This window comes from Alligator sinensis, unplaced genomic scaffold, assembly GCF_000455745.1.
Source record: "Alligator sinensis unplaced genomic scaffold, ASM45574v1 scaffold570_1, whole genome shotgun sequence".
Taxonomy (NCBI): Eukaryota; Metazoa; Chordata; order Crocodylia; family Alligatoridae; genus Alligator; species Alligator sinensis.
In genome coordinates this window covers 2,801,708-2,815,082 of record NW_005841997.1, presented here as the reverse complement: position 1 = coordinate 2,815,082, position 13,375 = coordinate 2,801,708, and the positions used below count along the sequence as shown (strand labels likewise).

Here is a 13,375-nt window from a genome sequence, read left to right as displayed (position 1 = left end):
GGGGGGGGGCTCCTCGCCCCCCCCCCCCCCCCCCCCCCCAAGCTGGGGGGCTCTAATCCACCCAACCTCCCTTTAGTGCAGGCTAGGCAAAGCCTAGCCTGAGCTCCCTCCCCTCCCTCCCTTCTCCCTACTCCCATTTCTCAAACAGCACCGGGGGGTGGCACTGAACTGCATCAGCCAAACCACCCGCTCAGACACAAGTTAATGAAGGCACTTCACTTCGGAGCACCTTCATCTGAACCCTCATATAATGATGGTTAATTTGTCGTGCTGTTGGGGACTTTTAAAGTGCTCTGCAGCCAGGCACTTCTGTTAGGACATGGCTGTAGAGCCCTTTCAGGGGGCCGATCGTACAACAAATATAACTTCTGTCTGTGCCCTTAGTGTGCTGCATTATGGGACACCCTATGTTTGTTCTTCCTTGTTTTATTGATAGATTTATTAATGTTGTCATCCAGAAGGGCCTGGATCTGTGCAAGTATTCTGCAAACAAGGGGCAAAGGAGAAAAAAAAGAAGATAGAGCTCAGAAAAAAACAGATCTTTTCAGTTCAGTTCCTTGCCTCTTTGTTAAGAAAAACAAGTCACAAAAAACATAAGATGCTGCACAAAGAGCACCATTCAGCACTATGTACAGTTGTAATGCCTTAGCTGAGTTAAACCAGTGACAAAGCCCCAGGCCTAGAGGATTTATTGCTTGAGGGAAGGAGCTGGTTACGATCAATACAAATAGAACAAAAACGAATTGAACTTGGAGACAAGTGGCAACAATTATTTTCTCACCATCTTGGCACTGGTGTAACTCCTTTGGCTTCACTGAAGTTGCTTCTCCTGCTCCTTACTGCTATAAGTGAGGAGAATTGGCCCATTGGTATTGATTCTGGATTGTGGGTGTAAAGAGGGAGGGTTGTAGCTTCAGTTCTCTGGGTGATTCCAGGGTAACATTATAAAATACATCGGCCAAATTCCCCATTATCTTCCGTGCCAGAACTGCACAATTGCAGGCAGAAGCTCGTTGGAGTGACAGAAGGTGAACCTTACAGTCATGTTCTCATTGTGTTTTTGCAGCAGCTGCTCGCTGCAATATTGTGATTCTTGGGGAAAACATTGAGATGTGGGTTAATCACACCCCTTTTAGGTATTTGTATGCCCCTTTTGGACTCTGGCTCAGATCCAGAATTGCAGCTACATATGTGCACAGAAGAAGAATCAGCTCAAAAGTGTAGAACGGGTGCATTTTTCACTAGTGATGCAGTAGACGCTGTAAATTGGCTTACTGCCAAGCAGAGGAGACCAGAATCCACTGAAATCACTGAATGTGTACAGGCATATCCCAAGGCTGTATCTGGCCCACCACGGTCAGACTCCATGATGCTAAAAAAGAAAAAAGTTCATTTTCAGAAGTTTTTAATATGGGGGAACAGGGAGAAGACTTAACGTAATAGATAGACTGGAAGGCTGCTCCTGGTACCTGGGATGTTATACAATAGAAGGGAAGTGGACATGAGCAAAGCAAGCAGTCCTGGCAGAAGACAAATACAGCAGGACATAGCTTTACTTGCTGCCATACAGGTGGTATAAAAATGCTGACTTTCCACTATTACTTGTGTTCATGAAAGTGCAATGTCAGAATTTGGCCCTGAACTTTTTCTGTTCTAGTGTTTTCCTTGATTCTTTGCCTTGTTAGGTTGGAGTAAATCCTTTGTTATCTAAGTTATAATGATTCAGCAGAGGCTAAATGTTAGAGAATAAGAGGAAGAGGAGGAGTAACTAGGAGTTATGGTGTCTGTTGATGGTGACAAGAATGTCTTTGCTGATGGATATTTTATTTGCTCATGCTTTTTGCAGTGCAAGGCATTTTGATATTCTGACCATTCCTTTCATCTGAAAATATTTATTCACATTAGTTGTTAGAATTAGATGGTTTAATTGTCTAATTTCTTTCTTTTAATACTGTAGGTGTTTGTGATTGAGAGAATGTAAAAAGCCCAAGAATCTGTAACAGTGTGACTGGGGTAATTAGTTACAAGTGAGAGAGAACAAGCAATTAGGAAAGCCATTACAGGTTTTTCTCCACCTTTCTCATCTGAGAGCTGTAAGAGATTTGATTAAAATCTGCGATAAAAGTATATCACTGGAATGGAGCAGCATTTTTATAATGAAGTACAGATTGTGTTTTATTAAATGTCATGTGCTCCAAGCTGGTGCCTTTCTCTCTTTTTCTGCTGCACAGGTCATGTCATCTAAATGGACAGCAGCCAGGAGTTGAAAAAGGGACTTCTAGCTGCAGTAATGAGCTTCAACAAGCTCTGGGCTGGCAGTGACTTTGGGCTTGATTTCTCACCTCACGTCTTCCAGTATAAATCACAGATGACTCCCTTAAAGTCAGCGACACTACATCAGTGTAAATGTGATGAGATCGTGTGCACTGTAGAACCAATAGGCTATGTTCTCAGTGTAGGTGGCAAGTCTGGAAATATCTTTCCCTTGGGAGGGAAGATGGGGTAGCCACCAGGATACAAGGATGGAGGACCCCAAAAGATGCCCAGGTGTTGCTTGAGGTTTAGCAGTTGCACTGATTGATCTCTTTTCATCCAAAGGAGGAATGTATAGTGTACTTTCATCCTTTGTGGGTGAAGACGACTGCATCCAGCGGGGGGTAGGGGAGGGAAGAAGAGAAAAAAGAAGTGGGAAAGAAAAAGGGAAGGAGAAAGGAGAAAAAAGGGAAAGGGAAGAGAACGTAGGTCCCTGGAGGCCAGGCCACGTGAGTATGTAGGTGACTTATAAGGCTGATCTTTGCTTTGAACAATCGGCTGCAGCAGGAGCAAGAGAGTGATGAGAACTGGATAGGGAGGTTTTCATTTTCCTGACCGTGTGTTTCCTCCTTGCTTTTGCCGTGCGTTGCTGTTCAAAGGCCAGTGCTCGCTCCATTCCGGGTGTGGGACCTCCAGGATGGACGGTCGTGAGCGATTTGCTCCCTTGACTCTGGGTCGATGCCAAAACTCCTAGGAACACCTTTAGGGTGTTTTTGGTGCACTGCGAAAGCATACTCCATTTGACAGTTCGCCATAGAAGACTTTCTTTGACCGACAAATGTCAGGCCTTTTTGAAAGGTGGCTAGCCCATCTTAGCTGTGCTAGGGTCAGCAGGGTGTGCATAACGGGGCGACAGCAGGGTGTGAATACCGGGGAGAACTAATCTTCTGAGCACCTCGGTGTCCAGAATCACGCCCTGCCATTTGATCTTTAGTATCTTTCGCAGGCAGCACAGGTGGAAGGGGTTCAGATTCTTGACATGGTAAATGGTCCAGATTTCGCAGGCCTAAAGGAGGGTCGGAAGGATGATGACGATGTAAACCTTCATTTTTGTCGACATTCTGATGCCTCCATGGTCCCAGACTGACTTATGGAGTCTGCCGAAGGCCACGCTAGCTTTTGCTAATCTCGCATTGACTTCGTCATCAATGTGGACAGCACGGGAGAGTGTGCTGCCTAGATAGGCAAACATGTTGACCATCGACAGTTGTTGGCCTTTAACTGAGATGTGTGGTTCCTGGGGTGTTGTGCCAGGTGCAGGTTGAAACATCACTTCAGTCTTCTTCGTGTTGATAGCAGGTCCGAAGCTGTCGCAGGCTGATGAGAGTAGGTCCATGGATTGTTGCATGTCAGCCTGTGAGCCTGTGTATAATGCACGGTCATCAGCAAAGAGGAAGTCGCAAAGCGTGGCAGAGTACCACACGTGTATTAGCAGTATATCCTTCCCCAGACTTTCTCTGCCCCTGTGTCTAATATCTGACCTGTGGAAGAATGTACTCTATGTGTATGCTTTGTTTGGAGAAACGGATGGCTTCAGGGGTAAAGAGGGCAACTGAGCTTTTCAGCTTACAGCTAGCCTCTTCTCCCCCATAAGCCATTTCATGCTTCTTTCTCTTCCTCATCTAGGGCCTGGTCTTCTTTCTATTAAGGTCAGTGGAAAGACTCTATGGCAGGCGTCTTGGGCTACTACTGTTGGTTAGGTTGGTATGTTCATAAGCTCCAAGTCAGTGTGGTCCCCTTATGCTTAGCTTTTCTCTCACCTTAGAAGAGACCTGAATGGAGTTAAGGAGGGGTGGGGGGGGTCTCATCTTTGACTTTACCTAGGTGCCAGTATCCAGTTGCCCAGATGGGTAGCACATGCCATCCCAGGGGACAGGCATGGGTGCAGCAGGGCATTACTTTAATATTTGCCATACTGGGGGCATAACATTGCTGATTTTTTTCACTAATTTTTATACTCACAATGTGCAATATCAACATTTGGCCCTCATTTTTTTTCTCCTCCAGTATTTTCTTCGCTTTCTTGCCATATTAGATTAGAATGAATATTTTTCTCACTAAGTTGTTATTCAACAGAGGCCATGCACCGTAAAGTAGTAGTAAGAGGAGGAACTAAGTGATGGTGAATAGAACAGAAAGTAGCGTAAGTGAGATTGAAAGCTAATCAGGGTTCTCTCAAAACTGATTCCAACATCAGAGAGCTCAATCTCACCGCAAGTGGAAATTATACAGAAACTTTTGAGAGAGGATTCTAGCAAAGAAGACAGTTTGACTGCTGGACATCTTATGCAGTCAGGGAGCTAAGATCATTTATTTTGTGAGTTACCAATGTATATCCATTAGATTTTACTTTCAAATTTTTAGAAAAGTTTTCTTTGCTACTTATGTTTGGTAAATCACCCAAAGCTGGGATGAGGAACAAGGAGGCAGCCAGTAGTGTGGCAGTATCTACTTTGGATATAATTACTATTGCTGCTACTGGTGCTACATTAGTTATTGCTGCACTAATATGATAATTATTGCTACTTTGGATATAATGCTGTCAGGAGACACGTAGAGTATAAGTAGTTCAGCAGTAAAGGATATCTGAATAGGTATTGGCTTTTTCTATAAAACCTTCCTTTACTAGACCTAATTATCACATCTATTGATCTACCTTTATGCTTAAAAAAATAAAACTTAACTATGACTTGCATGTAAAATATAAATGTCCTTTCTTTTAGTATTGACACATTGCAGACTATGAGGATATGATAGTCGCTAGTTTTTTTTCTTCCTGAAGTACCACAATAACCTCAGTTGTGAGGGTACAGATACCTTGCCATGTATTTGTCTTCACAAAACCTCTGAGAGAGAGCGCAATGGTATTATCCCCATTTTATAGATAGGGAATGAATGGAGGCACAGAGAGACCCGATGACCCAAAGACCCTCAGGGAATCTGTGATGGATCAGGGACTTAAGCCAAAGTCTCTCAAATCATAGGCTGGTGCCCCAACCACTAGATATATGGTCTCTAGGCCATGGTTCATGGATAACCTTTTGCTCGTAAGCAGGGATCCTGGCTTTCTCTGCTCAAAAATCACACATTCTCTAACAAAATCTCTGATTAAAGAACCCCAAATCGATGTTTTTCCATGATTAAAATATGCCCAGTGTGTGTGTGTGTGTGTGTGTGTGTGTGTGTGTGTGTGTGTGTGCGCGCGTGGGGTATGGGACCATGGCCAGGGCCCACAGTCGCCTGCTGCCCCCCCCTCCCCCCCAGCAGCATTAGATCCCTGGCTGCCACCCATAGGAGGCAGCAGCTGCTGTGGCTAGAGCAGAGTGCAGAACCTGCCCGCCACCCCGTGGGTGGCATGGCCGGAGCAGAGCCCCTTTGGGGAGGGGAGAACGCATGCTGCCCACTGTGGGTTCAGGGCTCCCCTCCTGCTGCCTTCCCCACCAGGCAGGCTTGGAGCTGCAGCCCCAAGCCCCATGCTAGCCTCACCACCATGACGAGGTGCCCCCTTCTTGCCTAGCAGTGGCAGTGTGGAGTTGTGTCCCCTGCTGCTGCCAGGTGGACAGAGGGCACCTCACCATGGTGGTGTGGCCATCATGGGGCTCCTGGTGGCAGCACTAAGCCTGCCTTCCGTGCTCCATCCTCCTGCCCTGGGTCCTGCCTGATGGGCTGCAGAGGCCCCGAGGGGAGGGCAGCAGGGCAGGGAGCCCCGAGCTTGCAGGCAGGCTGTGAATGGGGAGTGAGGGGCACCAACAGGGCTCTGGGTCAGGAATGAGGGGCACCAGGCATATGGGCACTGTGATTTTCTCCTTTAAAGGAGAAAATTCACATTTTTCTCCTTAAAAGAGGAAAATCCACATTTTTCTCCTTAAAAGGAGAATGTCTGTGTTTTTCTGTGGCGAGCAGAAAACCGGGACGGATCCTTGCTGATAAGACACCCCGGCACTGTTTGCAGCCGCAGGAAAATAAAAAGCTTAAACTGAGGTTGACAAGGAGAGTTGTATATTAAGTTGCTTGCAACACTTTGCTGATCCATGGGGTAACAAATAATTTCCAGGACTCATACACTAGTCTATTTTGGCCTTGAATACTTTAAATAGAAGTGTGTGTCCAGGGGAAGGATAAACAACTTAGGTACTCAGCTGTCTGGGCTGCTATTGTTGACATTTAAGATAAACCATGACTTGACTTCTTGTTCAAAAAATTAGGGGTACCCCTATAGTGAACTAGATACGGTGCTTGGCTATTCAAGGGAGGTTGCCATTTTCTTGAAAAGAAGCAAGAGATAAGAGAAATTAGCACACAAAGAAACTCATCCTGAATCACAAGCCGTAGGGAAATCTTAGATACTTTGTAGTTAATCAAAGATAACTGTAGTTGTTTCAGCTTTACTTTGGGTTTTAAGGCGCAATTGTGTCAAGTTGCAGCAAGGGAAATTTAGGTTAGATATTAGGAAAATCTTTCTCACTAGTAGACTATGAAAACATTGTAACAAGTGATTCAGAGAGGTTGTGGACTCTTCATTTCTGGAGGTTTTCAAGACCTGGCTAGACAAAGCCTTGGCTGGGATGATCTAGCTGGGGATGGTCCTGCTTTGAGCAAGGGGTTGGACTAGATGTGACCTCCTGAGGTCCCTTCCAACCATAATTTTCTTTGATTCTATGATTATTATTATTGATAAGTGCAATAACAACATCAAATACAGTTTCACTAATTCTAGAAGGTGAAAGATTCATGCGATCTCATTCTAAAAAAAAGGAGCAATTCCTGTTTTGTTACTTAGTGAAATTGGGATGGGATGGGAAGGAAAGATTTGTTCCCTGAATTATTCCCCAACAAGGAGCTAGAAATGCACCAAAAAAGGCCTATTGATTCTGATGAGATCTGCTGAAAAAGGATCACCCCCAATCATTTTGGCAGCACTCTGTGTTCAGTCTGGGAAGGTGTCAAATGCCTCCAGGACAGAGGAAACGTGTTCTGAGACCTCAAGTCCACAAAAGGTTGTGTGTGCCTCCAAGACAAGGGAAGGAATGGAAGAAAAGGGCAACAGTACTTTGTACCCACCAGCAATTGCTGTTGACCAGTCAAGAAGTGTCATGGTGCTCCGTTGCCAAAGAAGGGAACTGTTTGGAGAAGAGAAGACTGAGAGGGGATTTAATAGCAACCTTCAACTACCTGCAGGGGGGCTCCAAAGAGGATGGATTTGGACAGTTTTCAGTGGTGGCAGATGACAGAACAAGGAGCAATGGTCTCAAGCTGCAGCAAGGGAAGTTTAGGTTAGATACAAGTGAAAACTTTTTCCCCAGAGAGGTTGTGGAATCTCCATCTTTGGAGGTTTGTAAGACCTGGCTAGACAAAACCTTGGCTGGGATGATCTAGTTGGGGGTGGTCCTACTTTGAGCAGGGTTTGGACTAGATGACCTCCAGAGGTCCCTTCCAACCGTAATTTTCTATGATTGTATGATAGCTTTTTTATCTAATTGCCCTGCACATTGCAGGTGGGGTGTGAAGATAGAAAGGGATCCACTGGTAAAGCTATGTTACAAGTACAAGTGGGCATGTGATCTGTTGCTGGAAGCAGGCCATAGAATGGGAGGGACGTAGAACATGGTCTGGGGGAGTTGTCTGGTCTGGGTATATTGGGCTGATATATCAGGGAGGGACACTGTATATCCCACATGCATGCTCACTCCTGGGGGCCTGGCATAGGTTGTGTGTGTGTGTGTGTGTGTGAAATTCCTGGCACTATTTGGCTGCAAAGTATATACTAGGGCTGTGAGAAACTTTGGTCCCTGATTCGATTTGGTGGAAATTCGGCCCGATTCAGTGGCTGAATCTACAAATCTGAATCGAATCAGAGGACCCTTTAATCTCTCTGAATCAAATCGGAACCCTCCGAATCGATTTGGAGAGATTCGGAAAGATTTGGCGATTCGGAGATAGACACAGCTGTAAATGCTTTTTCTACATACCTCTAGGTAGCAGGCAGCTCATGAATGCTGCGATGCTGGGGTGCACGGAGCCTTCCACAGAAGTGCGGGGGGCTCCCCAGCGCACTCGGCAGCAGACCCAGAAGTGAACTCTGGTCAACTTCTGGGTCCACCGGGGAGTGCGCAGGGCCCTCCCCCCACCCCCCCAGAGTTTTGGGGGCCAGGGAAAAAAAATTCTCCTGTTAAAGCGGGGCCGGGGGGCGGGGGGGGGGGGGGGGGGGTGTGCGCTCCCTGATGGACCTGGAAGTGGACCAGGAGTACTTCCGATCCACGTGTGGGTTCGCTGCCGAGCACGCAGGGGACCCCCATGCACTCCTGTGGGATGCTTCATGTGCCCCAGCATTGCAGCGTTCACAAGCTGAGCCTGGTACCTTGAGATATGTAGAAAAAACATTTAAAGCTATGTCTATGTCCGAATCATTGATTCTCTGAATCAGCATCAAATCTTCAGATTCGGATTTGGCCGAATCGAATCGGGGACAGTGATCTGAATCAACAAATCGAATCACTGTCCCTGATTCAGGCCGAATTCGAATTGAATAGGGCCTGTTTTGCACACCCGTAGTATATACCCTTAAGTTCAAACAAAAGGTGAAAGTTTGAAAATTGTCTTAAGTCAACATTCAAAGACCAATGCTTTTTCAATTGATTTCCAAAGAGACTGAGATTCTTCGGATCATAATTTCTCTTATTTCCTGGCTGATAGCAGAAAAAAATCAGTCAATATTAATAAATGAAGACATCCACTGCTGTATGTACGTTGGAATTTTAAGAATAATTACACTGTATTTAGACCTGACTAGTTGTAAAGTGTATGGACCTGTGTTATGCAGGAATCAGGCTAGGTGGTTCTAATGTTCCCTCTGGCCTTTAAACCTCTGGAGAAATGGAAAATTAAGTCTATTTTTGTTAAATATTCCAAAGTTTCAAACTTATTGCAACAAACCTATTCTATTTTGGTGCAATATTATCTTTTTTGTTTTTTCATCCACCTGATCTGTTTTTGAAGTCTTTTATTTAGAAGAACCCTATATTTGGGTTAGAAACCCCAAAATTGTTATGGCAGGAGCTCATGTCTTTTTCCTGTTTTTTCTTTTCAAATTGTTATCAGTATTTTATGAAAAATGACATTTCTATAATTCTGACAAATTTTGTTGAGGAAAATTCTATTTTTAACAAATGTATTTATATTTTCTGCTCAGTTATAATTTCTTTTTAATATTTATTTTAGCATGATTTGGGCAGGAACCCATTTTTGTCCTATTTTTCCGCATCTTGCTCAGTGCTGCCAGGACTATGGGCACTACTGCTACATAACTAGTTAATACACAGTGTTTGGTAGGAAAATGCTGACATTTTTCCAAATATCTTCTGATTTCCCTATTGAGCTGCTGATATTCACTACTTGTTTTTTAAAAGGGGCATATTTTTTATTCAAAATATTCAGAAAGCACTAGCTACTGCCCCGAATGTGCTGCTTCCACTGAGTTTATACTCTGTGGCAATTCTGATGGACTGGATTTCCTTGGACTGTAGGGTCATGTTGGAGCAGACTGTTGAGACTGTTTCCTGCTGGGCCAACAGATTCACATCTGTTAAAAGCAGTGGAGAGAAATCTAGGGAACCTGAATTTCATTCTTCATGTAAATGATCTTATTCGTTTCGCTATGGCACAGAAAAACAAATGTCTCTCTTTTTTCTGACAGATATAGTTATTGTCAAGCCAAGGACCTGGGCCCCAGATCAAGGGAGAGCTTCTATTTTAAAGCAACTACAAGAAGAGGACAGCATTAAAGGTATTGTACTTCTGCAGTTGATTGCATATTCTGTTCCTCTCATGTCATTTGCTGCTTTGATACTATGTAAGGATCTTAAATCATTAAGCCTTTTTTATTTTTAATCCCTCCTTGCTCTCCTTTAAAATTCATTAGTTCCCACTCTGCTGAAGGCCCTCAAATGGTGCCTTGTGCAGTGCTGTAAAAGTGGGTGGAAGAAGAGGAAGGGAGGAGGTAGTTGAGACAGAAATCCATTCTCTAAAGAGCAAGTGGAGAAGACTGTCATTTCAGTTTTGGCATAAGAAATCTGTGGTAACTGAGCCCCAGGTGACAGTGAAGTTCAAGTCGCAGGTGGAAATATTTCCTTCTCTCAGCTTATTGGAAAACAGATTACTCCAACTTTTCCCTGTTTGATTCCTCTCTGGAAGTCTCCATCTCTCTTCATTTCTAGTTTCTTACCTTCATCTCTTCTGAAGCTTCTTCATTTTACCCTGCTGGGCCTGGACACGTGTCCTCTGCTTGTGTGACTTTCTCCTGCAGCAAGGCCTGCAGAGTATGAGTCTCTTAGTCAAGTGGCCTGTTCCTGCCCTTTTCTCAGACTACACTGCGATTGGGAGGTGTGACAGTAGCTTGTGCAAACACACCCCATGGTAGCCAGTTTGGGTACTAGGGAAGCTGCAGGAACCTGGGCTTCAGTAGAGGCTCTTCACTGGACTTGTACCTGGCAGCAAAAATGTAGGTAGTGCTGAAAATGCAAAGCAGTGCTGCCAATGCTTTTGGTACTTGAGCTAGCAAAAGCAGAAGGTACATTCACTCATGATGCAGTCATATCTTTGTTTGCAGTATAGACATGCCCTCAAAGTTTTGTCCTCCTTGTCTACTATATACCTAACCCACCCCAAGTGAATTTAGCTAAATTTTGGGACATGGAGCCCCACACTGAGGCTGAGTTGATCCTAAGATGATTGCTCAGAAAAAAAGAGTCCTATTTAATTAGTATGAGCACTGAAACACTTAGAAATGAGATGAAAAGATGCATTGGAGTAGGAGCGCTAGCATTCCCAGCTGCTGTAATTTCATCCCAGCAGCTTCCTGTGTCACTTTAATCTGGGTGCTTGTTGCTGAATAATGGAATTTTTGAAGCACAACAGTGCATCAAATATTAAAGTACTTTCTGTTGTTTGCTTTTTTGAAATATTACTCTGTTCTACGCACCACTTCCCTTGTCTCAGTCCAGGTGGATTAAAACCTTAGCCAAGCACTCTTCTAAAAACAACTTGACAGTTAAATAGTTCTCTTGGTTCCCTGTATTAACATGTTTTATATCATGTTACTCATTTTTAGTCCTTTCCCTCTCATCTGAGTATTTTTTTTGTGAAACATTGGGTGCAGCATCTACATGTCACTGTACAGCAACGTTGCTATGGTGCTGTGCTTAATACTTCCTTTTGGAAGTACTAAAGCATGGCACAGTACAGGGTATTACTGTGCCATGTGCAAGGGTAAGTTTTGCAGCTATGTCACCATGGTGGTGCTCTATGCTGGGGAAGCGTGCCGCTAAGGCAACACAGCTGGCAATCACATCTAGACCCACATGATCACTACGTTGCCATAGGGTGACATGTAGATGCATCTATTGTGTCTGATTTAGGTGTCGAATCTGATGGGAACCCATATAAAAGTTTTCAAGTCCTCTATGGGAAGGCTCCTTAACTGAGTTTATTTTGCACAGAATGGTTGGATTCTGTTTGCCACTTCTCTCTATTACTTATGTAAACTTAATAAAAATGAGTTAAAAGATTTGTTTATTATAGTTGAAACTGTTCCTGTTTAAACAGCCCAGGTTTCTGGTGTAATAATGGATGGAATTTATTATTAAACATTTGAAGTGGCTAGACAGTAAAAGCAAACGTGAAATGTTCTTTTTCCAACTCCTCAGCATAAGTTTTGACAGAGTAGTTATTAAAAGGGGATAACTAAACCCAAAGCCAGTTTCTTAGAGCAGACCTGAGGTAGTCATCCAGAAGCTAAATATTTCTGCTTCCAAACAGCTGCAGTTAGACACTAGTGAAAAATGTTCAACTGAAAGGAAAGCAGCCCTCAGCTAAGCAGCTTTGGCTGTGTAAGGCATGGAAAGTTAGTCAAAGGACACACAAGCTGTGACAGAAATAGGGGTAGCTGTGGAAAGCAGGGACAGTGTTTGACTTCTTTAGCCTGGAAGGGAATAATTGCCATCTCCAAAACTGTTGTAAGAAAGAGATAAGGTCCAAATCCAGTCTTGCTCGCAAAGTTTGTAAGTTTGAGCTGTGACCTGATCAGGTCCTGAACTCTGCATTTCAGGTAAGGCAGTTCAAGTCAATCCCCACCAGCCTTCCTGTAAATGTGGTGCTTTCAAGCAGGTAGTGAGTGTCTGTCCTTGCTCTCGAGAAGTGGAAGTGAGTATAGATGCCTCTACAAGCCTCTGACCACAAATGGCAGTAACTCTCCCCAGCACAGTGAGTGCATCCCTTGGGTTTCAGTTGAAAGGTCCTGTCAAAAGGAGAATCCACTGCTGTGCTCAGTAGTCCTACTCCTGTCCTCCTCTGGGGATACCAGTGGGGCAGTTCTCCTCTGTAAGTATTGCAGGGCTGATCCTCAGCACTAGAAGCAATGAACCTAGCAGCAGCAGTGGTCCCTGGTGCCAGTGTACAAATCAAAGGAAGAATAGCGGAGGGTCCAGGATGTGTAGGGTAGAGCACTTGCAAGGGGGTCAGCAATCTTCTGGATTGGCCACATGGTAGTTTCCAGCCCTGGTCTTCACTCTGCTGTCGGGGATTGCAGGCTCAGACAATGCGGATGTCTTCAAGACAGCTGGCTAAAGCGAGCCCTTTTAAACATTAAGTCCTTCACTCTGTCCCTTGCAGTGCAGGGTTACATGCACCCTATCCCATACATGACTGAAAATGCTCTTATTTGTGGGTGCATTGTAATCTGCCTGTTACGAGGACAGCAGCAAGCATTGATTGTTAAGTTTGTGTAGAGACATCCTTTAAACATTTCGGTCGTTTTGAGTGGGGTTCTGTTATTCTTGTGGGTCAAGGAAAGCTAACCATAATTACAAGTGAGGTGTTAGCAGAAGTTTTCTGGTAACAGGCATACCCTCACCATTCACCTTCAACTTTCTCACTGAGCTGAGGGACATATTTCATGTTCTGCCTGATTTTCCAACTTTATCAATCAGTTCCAGCGTGATCTGCCTTGGGGTCTGGCTGAGCTCTAAGCATGCATTTCTTTGCCTAAAATAAATTCAGCCTTTCTTCA

General features: G+C 44.4%; 1 protein-coding gene across 2 annotated transcripts in view; it reads left to right on the top strand.

Annotated features, from left to right (window-relative positions):
- Window positions 1–13,375, top strand: part of ARVCF (ARVCF, delta catenin family member) — a 412,391-nt gene that overhangs the window by 137,656 nt on the left and 261,360 nt on the right. For both annotated transcript variants that reach the window (XM_025201537.1, XM_025201540.1), the window contains one exon: window positions 10,007–10,096. The gene's annotated coding sequence lies outside the window, so the exon portion shown is untranslated. Of the gene's footprint in view, window positions 1–10,006; window positions 10,097–13,375 lie in introns of those variants that run through there.